At 48.1% G+C, this 15,609-nt stretch overlaps 1 protein-coding gene across 4 annotated transcripts in view; it reads right to left on the bottom strand.

The window, feature by feature from the left end:
- Window positions 1-15,609, bottom strand: part of Pacsin2 (protein kinase C and casein kinase substrate in neurons 2) — a 113,102-nt gene that overhangs the window by 82,034 nt on the left and 15,459 nt on the right. The gene's annotated exons all lie outside the window — the stretch shown is intronic.

The raw sequence follows: 15,609 nt of genomic DNA, 5'->3' as shown, positions 1-15,609 counted from the left end.
AACCCAGTGCACAGCCCCCAGCTGCAGAATCACACATAGTTCACCTCTGAGCTTCGGCTTCTCCAGCTGTCACAAAGAAGACTGCACCTCTGACCTCACAGGGTAGAGGCAAGCTTTACTTCACTACCTCCACTGCATGCTGAGCAAACCACCCCACCAGCCAAACTCTACTTCTAAGCGCAAACCTAAGAAAAATGAGGATTTCTGTGTGCCAAGAGAACTGGTGAAGAAGGCTCACAGCCAGAGTACTCATAATAATTTAAAAAATGGAAGCAACTCAGGATCTGCTGATGGAACAAAAATACGGTCTGTGCATGTTCGACTCAGCCATGGAATGCTCAGATATTTAGTCAAACATTCTGTATACTTCTACCAGGATATTTCTGGATGATATTAACACTTTAATCAGTGGACTGCAGACTGCACTCCACAATGTGGGTGGACCCCATCTAATCAACTGATGGCCTAAACAGAACAGGAACATTGAGGGACTCTACCTGCCAGCCTCCAGGCTAGAACTGCATTATCAGCTACCATAGTCTAGAGCCTGACAGCAAACACAGCATATTGGACTTGCCAGTCTCCATAAATGCATGAGTCAATTCTTTATAATAAATCATACACACACATACAAACATACACACAAACAACATGCAGGGGATACATGGCTGATTCTGGAGAACCCTAATACAATGAACACAACAGAAAATTATCTAGCAGTAAAAAGGAATGAAAAGGCACTCTGCAGATTATTCATAATTCTCACTTTACACAAAAACTGAATGTATTATTTACAGATACATATATGTGTGTATAAGTATTCTAAACAAGGGAATGATGAAAAGTCCAGAACCAAGCCCACCCCTGATGCACCCACCAGAAGCTAACTTCTGGAACAATGGTTCCCTTCTGAAGCTGGGAGGTTGGCTCGAGGCTTTTATCATTATGTTACAGAAACAGCCAGGTACAGCAACACAAGCCTATAATACCAAACTTGGGAGGCTAAGGCAGGAGGATCACAACTTCAAGCAAAGCCTGGGTAATTTAGCTAGATCCCATCTCAAAAATAAAATTTAAAAAGGGCTGGGGATGCAGCTCCGCAGCAGAGCCCTTGCCTAGCATGAGCCAGGCCTGTGTTTGATCCCCAGTATCTATCTATCTATCTATCTATCTATCTATATCTCTATCTCTCTCTCTCTCTCTCTCTCTCTCACACACACACACACACTCTTACACATTCATCTCTATGGTTTTACGTGAAGTTTAAGCTAATAAAACATTTCTAAATAAGAAGTAAACAAGACAAATGTCCCAAGACAGACACAGAAGGAAATACGGATATTCAGCAAAAGCAGGCCAGTGCTGAGACACACCCCCAGCCCCCAGCTTTCCAGCCCAGTCTGCAAGGTCCCATCTGGCCTGCAGTCCTGCGGCGTGGAGAGGCCTTCCCCCCTCTCAGGTGGAAACCAGGCCTCCTTTTATTTTGCACCTAGAAGGGCAGGTAGAAAAGATGCCTATGCTAATTCCTCGCCTACAGGGGATACAGCACCAAGGACTCCTGCCCAGCCAGCCCACCTGTTGCTAAGCCTGGGAGCTCCAAAGAGCTCGCTGAGTTCCCAAAATTCCTTCTAGGACAACCTGTTCCTCTGCTTCTCTGCATGTTCTGAGGAGGGTCACTTGAACAGTCCTCTTCCCTGCCCAACTCCAGGAATTCCCAGTTCCACAGGGTGGGGCCAGAGGCCACACCCAGGGTGGTGAGAGGTGCAGGCCTGGGGGCCAGCTGCTCTGGACAGCAGGAGCCACATGGCCCACACAGGCTCCAAAGCCTGCCAATGCCAGGCATCGAATCCCAGTTGTCCAGCCTGGAGTGGAACAGAACAGCCACCATGTGCTCACTGCTGTTCTGGTAAATATTTCTATACAGAAACAGATTTCTTCTATGATTGTTTTACTCTTATTTTTTGCTAGGATTAGCTATAGAATCGTATTACATGCCTTTCAGACATCTGTTGATATGGTCACATGGGTTTAGACTTTAATTTGATGTAGAGAATTGTTATATATGATATTAACTGAGCATTTACCGTGTACCGGGCCCTGTCCTAACCACGTAAGGGGAATTATCCCATTTGGTCCTTAATTCAATCCTATACAGGAGTACTATTCTTGTCCTGCCGATTTTACAGATGAGGAGACTAGGCCTTAGTTAGACTAAATAATTTTACCAAAGTCAGAAAATTAGTGGATGGCAGGGCTGGGACACTTTCTCTGGCTACTACACTCCCTGGTGTTTGGCTACCCTTGCATTTACAGAATACACTTACTTGTTCAAGGGGGATTCATCTTCTAACATAGTACTGTATTCAGATTTTTTAATTGAGGAATGTATTTAGAAATGTAGCAGATATGTATAAACATACATGCATAAAGACACACATACACATCAAACTGGTCTTACTGCTTTCTCTAGACCATGATAGAACAGGAAATGCAAATATTTTTATAAAAAAGAGACAGGCATATTTGACTACATACAAACCTCAACATTGTATGGCAAAAGACACCTAAACAAAGTAAAAGCAAATTATAGAAACCATAGCCAGGGGGCGTATCGGCAATACATGCAATAAATGACTTGGAGCCTAACAGCCCAAGAATTCCTAGAAATCAAAAAGAAAAACAGTCCTTTGGCAGGGGGCAAAGGATATGAAATTCATAGAAAAAAAAATACAAACAATCAAAAAACACGAAAAATGATGTCCCACTCTACACTATTCAGGAAAAAAATTAATGAAAACAACAAAGGAATTCTCACCTTGGAATAAAACAACACCTAGTGCTGGTGGGGTGCCCAAAGGGGTGTGCCCACATGCTGTGGCCACAAGTCGACCAGAGGCTGAAGCAAGTCAGTCTGGCAAAGCCAACAAAACTAGCCACCTGGAGAGATGCAAGCACACCACAGCCGCTCAGCACCAAGCACCCAGGACACCTAGCGCTCCCAGACCCGCCTCCTCCAGAGCGCTTAAGTTCAAGCATGTGAAGCTCAAGGGAAGCGGAAACAGCAAGGTGCTGGTGATGCTCACAGGAGCGTCCTCTTAAAACACAAGGGAAGGCGGGTTGCTCTCCCCCAAGCAGTCCCGGCCAGCCGGCCCGAGGGCTGGGGCTGAGGCTCCAGCTGCTGTCTGTCTTTCCTTTCACTTGGCAGGAGCACACAACAAACGCCAAGACCTCTAAGAAATCCAGTAAGAAATAGTACAAATAGCCCTCGTTTACGTATTACAAAATAAGAACCCAGGGCCCATGGTGCATTGGTGGGAGAGCCAGGAGGCACCTTGTTCCAGTGACTGGCCCTCCAGTGCTGTGGCCCCCCTGCACGAAGGGCACCACACAGGCACACTGGCGAGGTCTCCCCTGCACAGCCACCGCCACCGGGAGCTCAGGGAGGTCCTGCGAGGGGTGTGCTGCACTTTTGGTTTCCAGACGTTCAGGCAGACTCAACTGAGACCCCGCGAGGGGTACTTGCATTCTGGACGCAGCCTGGCCTTCGGTGGTCCTGGTTCCCATTCCACAGGGTGCTTTACAAGCACTTCCAGATAGATGGGCACACTGTGTCCAGCACCCCAGCCAGGGGTTTCCCTCCCCCTGGAAACCACAGTTCCTCCCCCCTGGCTCCTCTTCAGTTTTCTCTGAATCGATGAGGCCACCCCATCAAAGAAAATGGCTTCCAAAGAAAATGGCTTTTCTGATCAGGTTACTGAACTCTTGAGAGACAGAAATTTGTCCCTCTTTTCTTATTGCTTGTTTTGTTTCATTTTTGGTAGCAGGGATTGAACTCGGATGCACTTGACTACTGAGCCACATCCCAGCCCTATTTTGTATTTTATTTAGAGACAGGGTCTCACTGAGTCGCTTAGGGCCTCACTAAGTTGCTGAGGCTGGCTTTGAACTCGAGTTCCTCCTGCCTCAGCCTCCTGAGCCACTGGGACTACAGGCATGTGCCACCACGCCTATCAACCTGTCCCTCTTGACCAATCCCCTGCAACAGAGTACAAACAACAGAATTATGGAGTTCTGTCACCCAGGAAAAACAGACATGCCCCCACAAAGGGCTGCGACCCAGGAATTTCCAAAGTCCTTCAAAGGAGCTGGGGATGTGGCCAGTGGTAGAGCCCTTGCCTAGCGCAGATCCCTGGTGCCATCCCCCAATACCAGAGGAAAACAAGGAACTCTGGATGTTCTTGTCACTGCCCCAGCCCAAGACCAGTTATATCTGTTTACATCTCTATTCATAGGAAAATGTAAATATTTAACTAAATATAAAAATAGTCAACTAAACACAAAAAGAAATTAATGACCTGGGGCAAATGCCGTTTTCTCTATGCTTCTGAGCTGTCCTGCTGGGGTAGGGTCCTCTCTTTAAGCACATTTGCCATGCCTAACCTGTGGTGTGGGTACTTAAATACAGACCCCTACTTACTAAAGGGAACCCTGAGATTACTGCCCACGTGTGGCAAACAGACCCGCAAGCTGCCCAGTGTACAGGACCTGTCTGTCCTCAAGTCTCTGCTTATGACAATTTTGATTCTTACTATAAATGTACAATATACACACTCTCATTTATTTGTCCTTATCTTTAAACAACTTACATAGCTGTCCTGCTTCACTGAGGGCAGGCAAGAACATTTTTAAGGTCTTGCCGAGTGCTGTGCCCCGAGTGCTGTGCGGCGGCCTGTGGAGGGTCCTCCACCCGCCCTCACCCTACCTTCTCCATCTCCTCCCTGAGGCAACACCGTCCCCAGCACTGACATAACACCTGGCCAAGTGATCTCAGGGTTCATCTCAGGTGATACACTGGCCACTTGCTGGTTAACTGAAGAAGTAGAAGAGATAATTGTTTTTAAAAATATAGTTTGCTGGGCACAGTGGCGGTGCACACCTGTAATCCCAGAGGCTCAGGAAGCTGAGGCAGAAGGATGGAGAGTTCAAAGCAGCCTCAGCCTCAGCAACAGCAAGGTGTTAAGCAAGTGAGACCCTGTCTCTAAATAAAATACAGAATAGGGCTGGGGATGTGGCTCAGTGGTTGAGTGCCCACAAGTTCAATCCGCAGTGCCAAAAAAACAAACATAGTTCAGGCATTTTATTTTTAACTAAAAAAAAAAAAAAAAAAACTAATGCACTCTCACATGCCAATCCTTCATTGGCCTTCTCATTTTTAGGTGCTGGGGACTGAACCCAGGGCCTGTGCCTGCTAGCAAGTGCCCCACCACTAAGCCATGCCCCACCCCACGGGCCTTTCCTTTTACATTCAGGGCTCACTCACTGATCAGAACTGCCAGGTATTGTTTTGTAAAAACCATATCCATAATTTATTCTCTTGAGTTTCTGATATCTGCTTAAAGATGACTGAAGACAGAAATGAGCACAGAATCCTCGAGTTTTCTAGATTTTCACCCAAACTTGTACACTTGTCTCACCCACACCTATAATGTGGTCAGCAGGTGTTTTTTTGTTCGTTTTTAGTTGTGGATGAATACAATACCTTCATTTGTTTATTTTTATGAGGTGCAAAGATGAGCCCAGTGCCTTACACATGCTAGTCAAGCGCTCTGCCCCTGAGCCACAACCCCAGCCTTTATATTTTTTAATTTTAAAAAATTAACAACTTCTAGCTTTCATACAAACAACTGTGCACTATTTCATAGGTTCATAAGCATGTGTACACACAGACCTATCTGAAGCTTCTTCAGCAGCCCACTGGTGGCTGGTCCCAGTTTCCTGAGACAAATGCTGGTCAGGGCAAGTGTTGGGGAGGAGACAGTGGAGAAAGGAGCCTGGGGGAGGGCAAGGGGAGGAGCCTGGGGGAGGACAGGGGGAGGAGCCTACACAGGCCACGGCCCTGCCCGAGGCCAGACCTTAACAATGTCCTTGCCTGCCCTCAGTGAACAGTTGTTGAAAGAAGGAAACCGTCAGTAACGCAGAATTCTCAATTGCCAGCCTGAAAGACAAGCTGCAGGACACAGGCTTCCCTCGGCAACTCTTGATGTGGACAGTCAGCCTGCCCCATGTCATCTCCCAGGACAACCTGGAGGTGAGGAAGAGACTGTCCTGTCAGAGAAGGTGACTTTGCCTGACCCAGGATGGCAGGTTGGCTACACCGGACCCAAAGCCAGTCCAGGTGCAAACAATGCTCCCTTTAACCAGTGCTTTGGGACATGTGAGGAAAGGAGCAAAGCAAACCACTGGGAAAGGTCGTAAAATCTCCCTAACCTCAACTGAGCTGAAGGACTGCAGAGCTGCGGCGTCTGTGACGGTCTCAGGGTTCACTAACCCTGGGAAGGGGGTAGCTCCCACTACAGAGAGACACGGCCTCCCCTGGCACATCCACAGCACCCCGACTTCCCAACAGTGAGCTCCTCCAGCCAAGCAGCTGTGACTGGCTTATCCAGAAGCAGTAACTACTGGCCCCCAAAAAAGTGGGGTGAGGAAAACCAAAGTGGGGCACATATTTAGTATTTGTTATTCTAAATTAAACCTTAGAGATGGACATATGTGGGTTTAGTTTGTTCTGGCTGGTAACCAAAGGCCAGGAAAGCTAACGCAGGCTGCTTCCTATAAATGTGGAATCAGGAAGTATGCGGGATCCATGTGACCAGAAGGAGACTTCTCCTCTTTGGGCTACATACCTCTAGTGATGGGGTGCACACCCCAGAGGCTGGCTGGCTCTCAGGCCACTCCTAATGGGCTCCAAACCCCCCCACCCCCCCACCCCACCCCCGCTGGGGACACAGATAGGTGCCTGGAGGCTCTACTGTGCTCCCAACACCCAGAGCCGGCTTCCCTCCACACCCAGGCCCAGTTCCAGACTCAGCAAGGTCACCCTTTACTAACCAGCACCCCCAACAATGACACAATACTCAGCTGATTCCTGGGAAGGGCCCACCTGGTTTTAAAATCCTTGTAAACACAGAGAGCAATACAGTGAGCAGCCCCTGGAACACACGCGTGGGCATGCACAGGGCCCTCACCCAGCTTCAGCTGCCATTAACCGTCTTCCCTCATCACATTCTTCCACATCACATTCTGGAGCCAGGGACAGGTTTGAAATCAGAGCCTTCCCCACCCCCCATCTCCACCCAGAAATCACTGAGCAAACCCGCATGCTTACCCAGACTCCACTGGTTCCTATCTCCTCCTGAACCATTCCACCCCACCCCACCACGCCCTCCCTCCCTGACTGCAGGACCAAGGGCACTACCACTGGCCACCTGGCTTCACCTCCACACCAGCAGCACAAAGGACATATCAAGGTCACCCTGACTAAGCCTCAAGGTTCAGCCAACCAAGCACAAAGTCCTGAGTTAGAAGACTGACCATGAATCTCAAGGTCGACAGCCTGCCCACCCCACCCCACCCCGCCCTGCAGTCTCTGTCAAGAGACCCCAAGTTGCTTTTCCTAGAATACAGAAAAAGTAAGTATTGACAAGGGAAAAGGAGCCCAGGAGCTACACTGGAGGTTGTGAAAGAGGGAAATGATGGCTGGCAAAAGAAACTCGCCCAACCCGAAGGGAAAGCGACCCATGCTCAGCAAAACCATGCCGCTGTCACAAGCCACAAAGCTGGCTGCAGGAGTGGCCATGGGTCTGGCAGACATCCCAGCTGCTTGGGAAAGAGCAGTGGCCACCCAACTGAAACAGCACAAGTATAGATCCAGGGCAGCATTAATCTGGTCACGTGAAACTAAATACCAAAAAATGACCTTGGCTCCCTCTCCCCATCCTGCTCCTGCCAGACCAGCTTGACGTCACAGTGGCCAGCCCTGCGCTGCTTCCCCACGCCAGGCACTCACTGGGCACTCCGAGAGCCCACAGCACCCCGAGAGTAGAGGCCACAGAAAGAGACTGGCCACACCTGCATGACTGTGGACATCTCATGGAGGAATGGAGACCTGCACCAAAACCCGAGTGGAAACAGTAATGTCAGACACCCGGCAGAGGGACGCTGGGGAGGGAGCAACCTTAGACTAAATGCCACTGAGCAGGGGCTCTGGCGCTCTGACCTGAAGGACAGGAAGGACGTTCCAGGAAGTGAGCAGCACAGCACAAAGCATTCCATTGTCCCCATCCAGTCCCTGTCCTTTTCCACCCACCCCAGGAAAACCTTCCCAGGCCAGGTCTGGCCTCACCCTGGTTAAAAGCCTCTGTTGATTTCCACTTCCTGAACAGTGAAGCCTGAGACCCAGGCTCCTGCGCAGGTTACACACACCTACAAGCAGGTAGAGCTACTCCACTTCCACCAGGAAGCAATCCCCTGGGACCTCCTGACAGCCTACAGACACTAGGCTACCTCGATACTCAGACAAGAGAAGCCACTGTCCGTGACTGGGGGGGTGACTGAATCTACACAACACAGGGGCTAACCTTTCAGACCTAGTTATGTGACTCACCTACCTCTGTGAGCCCACATTTTCCCTGTAATGTGATACGGACCTTGCAGAGCTATGGTGAACAGTGGAAGTCAAGAGAGTAAAGGGCCTGCCACGTGGCAGTGTCCAAACACTGGCCAACGCTGCTCTGCATGGGCTGCTGAGCTTGCCACAGAGCACTGCTTCTTAAGCCCCTCGACGACATCACTAAACAAGGGACCTCACTGAACACCCACCATGGTGGCTCAAGGCAGCCCATTCAGAGTCCAGGAACAACCACCCCCCATACACACACCCACGCCACCATGCTCAGAGAACAGTGCTACATTCAAGTTTGAGACCTCTAGGAATTTAATTTAAAATACCTGTTCCCAAAGAACTTGAAAGAAAACTCCTTTGGGAAAATTTAGGTGTGCCCCAGATATCAAAGACAGAAGACAGTCCCTGAACACTTGTCATTCATGGCTACTGCCAAGTCCCCTCATGGTCAGAGAGCTCACAAGGACAAGGACACTTGCCAGAGGGACACTCAGCCTAAAAAAGCAGCCATGTGGGGCTGGGGTGGTGGCTCAGTGGTATAGTGCTCGCCTAGCATGCATGAGGCACTGGGTTCGATCCTTGGCACCACATAAAAACAAACTAATGTATCCACCTAAAACTAAAGATACATAAATCAATAAATATTTTTTTAAACATATTTATTTATTTAGTTAGTTAGTTATTGGCAGACACAACATCTTTGTTGGTATGTGGTGCTGAGGATTGAACCCGGGCCGCACGCATGCCAGACGAGCGTGCTACCACTTGAGCCACATCCCCAGCCCCGATAAATATTAAAAAAAAAAAAAAGCAGCCATGTGGGCTGGGCACAGTGGGGCACACCTGTAATTCCAGCTGCTTGGGAGGCTGAGACAGGAGGAGCCTGAGTTTAAAGCCAGCCTCAGCCATGGTGAGGCACTAAGAAACTCAGTGAGAGTGAGACCCTGTCTCTAAATAAAATACAAAACAGAGCTGGGGATGTGGCTCAGTGGTCGAGTATCTCCGAGTACCTGGTACCAAAAAAAAAAAAAAAAATAGAAAGTGAGAAGCCTTTTCCGGTGCTATGGAACATGCCTGTAATTCCAGAGACTCGGGAGGCTGAATGAAACAGGAGGACAATTTAGTGACACCCTGTCTCAAAATTTAAAAAAATACATAAAAAGAGCTGCAGATGTGGCTACCCCCACACACACACACACAGGCAATAAGGCGCCACTGAAAAATTTTAATCCAAACAGCCCAACCCTTCCCTGTTGCTGATAAGGAAATGCAGTATCCAAAGAGAACTATTTAATGCAAGAGTTGGTGACAAATGGGAGGAAGAAGGGGAAGGTACCAAGGAATGAAACTGATCACACTATGTTATATGCGAATATCACATTACGAATCCCACTACTATGTATAATCATAATGTGCCAATAAAAACTAACTAAATAAAAGGGTCAGTGAAAAATGAAGCAACTCAATCCTTCCACCTTCAGTAATGAGAAGTGTGGCTCAAAGACCTCTTACACATGGCCGCCTTCTCTATGCCTCAGTTTCCTTGTCTGGAAAACTGACTGTCACCACCTCATAAGGCTGTGTGAAGACTTACTGGGGGCAATATATACAAGAGCTCAGAACAGAGAAGCAGCTCTGTGGGAGACCATCCTTACACGTGACTGAGTCAAACTCCCCGGCTGGGTGCTAAGGCGCTCAGTCACAGAAATGTGGCAGAGCTTTCCCTACCCTTCTTGGGTTTGAGGGTCAGTATCTAGTGAATGAGTGTGTCTTGCTACAGCCCCAGGGTGAAGCTATACTCACCTGTTCCTTTGTAATATAACCCCTTGCCCTGTTTAGGATAGAATCTTCCATGGAAGTGCCTTGTGTGTGTCCCCTTCTCTTACTGTGCCCTGGCGTGTGGTCTACCCAGGTGTCAGTCAACCTGCTGACAGTGGACATCATGAAGATAGATTCAGCCCCCCTGAAACCTGACCCCTTGCCTCATTAAATAACTTCTCCTCAATAAAAGGGATCAGCACGTGCTCTCGCTCTTTTTCTGTAGACCCTTAAGGTCAGAGGAGCCGTCACAGCGACCCCAAAGAAAAAGGTATTGTGTCTCTTGTGTGGTTATTTCGTGCAGCCCAGTTAGTCCAGTTTAATTGGAGTGACCCCTGAGCCTTTTAGTTGCGAGAACAGAAACCCGGCACAGCTCCATCACTGCTGGGTGGCAGCAGCACTGTCAGTGCTGGCCCCAACAGCACCTGCATCACCAAGACCCACTGCCTCAGGTCCCAAAGCAAATGAAGGCCACCCACCTTCTGGAAGCTGCTGCAGTGGTAACTATCGTGAGACTGCTCAAGCCACTCTGAGATTCAAGTGAAAAGAGGAATCAACACTGGGCCACCCACATGGTCATCCAGCTGGCCATGAAGGGCCAGGGCACAATGGAGCCAGCAGGTCACACCACTGCTAGCCCTTGCAGAACAAGGAACAGCCCCTCCCGCCCTCTGCAGACACAGCCTCGTCCCCAGCCTGGGAGCCACCCATCCAGGGACAGAAGGCTTATTGTCCTTTCATCTCTCTCTCCTGGCAAGCCTCCACAGTCACCTCTGGAAATGATGCTGCTGCCCAGAACCCACCAACCAGGAATCTGTAACGCCTCTGTGCCCAGGGCTCCCAGCAGCATGGAGCAGAGGGAGAAAAACACCAGGCCCTTCCTCACCCACTACCCAGTTACCAGGGGCCAAGGACGCCAGGAGACAAGGCCAGGCCAGATGAAGCAGCAGAGAACAATCCACACTCATGAAAGGAAAGAGACCTTGGTGCCAGAACCCTCATTCCAAGGTTCAAGATTTTCCCCCAAATTTGGGGGACTTTTCAACAAATAGTGCTGAAACGACTAAATATCCAGAGGTTAAAAAAAAAAAAAAAAAAAACTTCATTTCATACCTTTTACCATTCACAAAAAGTAACTCAAAATGGGTCACAGACCTAAATGCAAAACCTAAAACTTCTGGAAGAGACAGAGGAAATATTTGTGACATTGAATTGGGTAAAGATTTTAGGTGTGACACCAGCCAAAAAATACAAGCCACAAAAGAACAAACTGACTTCATTAAGTTTTTAAAGCTTCTACACTTCAAAAGACATTGTTAAAAGAATGAAAACAGGGCTGGGCTCAGCAGTAGAGCACTGGCCTAGCAAGCGTGAGGCCCTGGGTTCAATCCTCCGCATCATATAAAAACAAATAAGTAAAAGTATTGTGTCCAACTATAACTAAAAATTTTTAAAAATTGAAAAAAACAATGAAAAGACAAGCCACAGATGGTAAGAAAATATCTGCAAATCACATTATTTGATAAAAGACCTATGTCCAAAATATATACCTCGAAACTAATAAAACAAAAAACTGAATTTTTTAAATGGGCAAATGATTTGAAAAGACACATCACCAAGGAAGACATAAACAACAAACAGGAGAAATGCCATTTAAAACCACTCTGAGCCAGAGAGACCCCCCAGAACAGCAAAGAAGGAAAAGACAGGCTGGGCCCCTGCTGGCAAGGAAAGATGAACTGGGCACGCAGCGCCGCGGGACAGCACCTCTGAGAGCACGCGGCAGAATGTGAAGGTGTTGGCGTCCAGCCAGTCCACTCCAGGCCCCCACAGACGTGAAAGCATGCATATACAAAAACTCATACATAGCATCATTATTTGCAATAGCCCCAAACTAGAATCCGCCCAATGTCCATCAGTGGGTAAGTGGACAAACTGTGACAGAGTCATACAACTGATGAAAAAAGAAATTAATAATATACAACATGGATCAACCTCAAAATAATTTTGCTGAATCAAAGACAACAGACTACAAAAAGTACACAGTGTATGATTCCATTTACTTTCTCTCCAAAATGCAAATCAATCTACAGCGGCAGGGAGCAGTTCAGTGGCTGCCTGTAGCAGAGAGGGGAAGGGCCTACAAAGCCACCGAGGGAAACCTGGAGTGACCACGCATTCACTCTCCAGTGTGTCACAGCAACAATGAATGCAAATGACAAAACCTATCAAACTGTACACTTTAAATATGGACAACCTGTTGTCTACTCACTATAACTCACTGAGTATTTGAAGTGGGGGGGGGAGAATTACATAGGGTTAATTATGTTAACTTTCATTTTATTGAGTAAGTATTCTCTTCAGAAACTACCAGTCCCAGGCTGGTAATGCAGCTCAATGTAGTGCACTTACATACCCAGCATGTCCAGGCCTGGGACCTGAGCCCCAGCACCACCAAAAAACCCTACCAGCTCTTATCCACAATACTAAAAGAAAGGACGTTTTAAAACAGGTTCAATATCATACTTTTATACCAAAACAGGTTCCTTCATAAGACACACGTGAAGACCACTATCATTTTCTCATGTGGGCGAGAACCCACATTCCAACCACTTTCTGTGACCCTGTGGCAGGAATGCAACTGGACTCACCAAGCCCAAGGCAAAGCTCTCCCTGCTATGTCTCCATGGCTAGCTTGGCAATCCCTCCTAGAAGGACAGTGCCAGGGATGGCCATGTGCACTGTAGGACCAAGACACTGCTTCCTCCCTAGCAGAGGATAAGTCACAAGAAGGCCAGGCACGAAGGTACACACCTGTAATCTCAGCTACTCAGGAGGCTGAGGCAAGAGGATTGCAAGTTCAAGGCCAGCCTTGGCAACTTAGCAAGACCCCGTCTTAAATAATTAGGAGCTGGGTTGTGGTTCAGTGGTAGTGGGCTTGCCTAGCATGTGTGAGGCACTGGGTTTGATTCTCAGCACTGCATATAAATAAAAAAAATAAAGGTCCACTAACAACTAAAAAATATTTTTTAAAATAATAATAAATAATTATTAAAATGGTTAGGGTACAGCTCAGTGGTTAAATGCCCCTGCGTTCCATCCCTAGTGCTGCATTAAAAAACAAAACAAAAAACACAAGATCACAAAAAGAAGGCTCCACAAGGTTCCTAGAGCACTGCCTGCAGCTGAGGAGCACTGGCTTGCTTCTGCAAGAACCAGTACCCTGAGCCAGAGCGGCTGGGTTTGCACTAGGAAGAGCTCAGACGCCAACGTGAAGACTCCTCACTGGAAGGCTTTCAGCTAAAATCTGCTGAGCTAAAGCGGAAATGAAATGTGAGCTCTAAAGAAGACCACAGCGTAGGCAGGAATCCTTCTGATTGCCAGAATGCTGACAAAACCCAAAGAACATCAGGCAGCCCTAAAGGAAGACTGGGGAAACGGGCAGTGGCCAGTGAGCCTCCTCATGTATTACTGGTTTCTGGAAAGAATGGCTGCCCAGCGGGGCAGGCCTGCTCTTGGACCCAGGTTCTCTGGCACCAGGGCTCCAGGCAGGGTCTCAAGCCCCATCTGTCAAACAAGGAGGGGCAGATATCACCAAATAAATAAGCATGGATTTTTTTTATTTCAAGAAACAAAGTGTACTTATGGGTCTTTGTCCTGTACTACAAGGATCCTCACACACACTGGTGGGGACACCCCAATCCACACATCGCAGTTCTGGCCACACACACCTTGTGCATAGTCACTGTTTGGCTACTGTGGGTCTCAGGAATGTGCACCTAGAGCACAAACCACCCTGGGGGACATACTCAGGGAGGAAGCCTACACAGTTCTTTTGTTAAGTGGGCTGGGGTCACTGGGCCAGGGTATCCCAGAGTCTCTGTGTCCATGCATGGTATAGAAGGTTACAGGTATGCACTACCCCATGGTCTCTCAGCAGAAGGTCCAGGCAAGAGGTCCTATGTGCCAATCCACAGTGATCCCAGCATATAAAAAAGCTCATATTGAGGGCTTCCCTAAACACCCCTGCACATCCACATCTGGAGCTACCTTCTTGCAGCCTGCAAAAGCCGGAAACTCCACTAGACTGCAGGACTGTCCAACAATGGCCCCTTGATCACACAGACAAAGAGGGCATCATCCCACCACCACCTCCATCCACCCACCCGCCCCAGCCGCCAGGAAGAACAGCTGGACGCTGGCGTGCTTGGCTAGCACCTTCCCACCTGCGGAGAAACCTAACCCAGACAGTGGGACCCTTCCAAAATAGGCATAAAGATGCAACCGTGCACCCTGCATCCCACATCAAGTGAGGCAAGTCTTAGAAAAAGGCAGAGCCACAAAGCGATTAAGTGTAAATATTTAAAGAACTCACAGCTGCCAGAGCCAGGAAGATGGCAGCTTGCAAACTTCCAGGAGGAATAATGACTCTGATGTCAGGGGCCAAGTCAGGGGCAAATGTGTGTCCCTCCACCCTCACAGAGTAAAGGTGTTTTTTAAAAGTAACTTTTCAGGAAGTGACTCTGTCCAGTGGGCAGTGCCTTAAAAGTCACAACAAGAAAACTGTTGTACACATATATCTTCTCAGTCAAGAATAATGCTGCTTTTCAAATGCCATTCATGAGGCAATTATTTGGGACTGAGGATGAGATCACACAATTTGCTAACAGTAAATAGTTAGACTTAATAACTTCAAGTGTCCGTAATGTCCACCATGCAGAGAACTTAAAGCATGTTCCACCTCACCCTTCCCTACTTGAGCAAAGCAACCTGATGTGACAGTCACAGAGAAGATTAAATTTCTGGTGACAGAGGAATAGTCATGAGCCAGGACAAAAGGGACACACTTTCTATTTCTTTTTTTTTTTTGGTGTGTGGGGGGGTACTGGGATTGATTGAACCCAGGGCCTTGTACATGTGAGGCAAGCACTCTGCCAACTGAGCTATATCCCCAGCCCACTCTTCAATATTTTTTTAAGAACACTTTCAGTTGTAGATGGACACAATACCTTTATTTTATTGATGTTGTTTTTTTATGTGGTACTGGGGATCGAACCCAGTGCCTCAGTGGGCTAAGCAAGCGCTCTACCTCTGAGCCGCAACCCCAGCCCCACACTTCATTATTGCTGGCATTTCTGATGGCATGCTCAGGCCTGGCTACCAAGTGCCAAAATCCACACTGCACACTGATCATCAGCACATACTCACTGGGGGCCAGCACCTCAACCCTCTAAGCACAGCTTCTTACCTGAAAAACAATGCTGTCCTGAGGATGAGTGTAATCAGGCAAGGGAATGCTGGGCACCTGGCACAAAATAAACCTCAATATG

This window comes from Marmota flaviventris, chromosome 3, assembly GCF_047511675.1.
Source record: "Marmota flaviventris isolate mMarFla1 chromosome 3, mMarFla1.hap1, whole genome shotgun sequence".
In the NCBI taxonomy this organism is placed as follows: Eukaryota; Metazoa; Chordata; class Mammalia; order Rodentia; family Sciuridae; genus Marmota; species Marmota flaviventris.
Note: the sequence above shows the minus strand (reverse complement) of the source record. Positions and strands in the feature narration are given on the sequence as shown.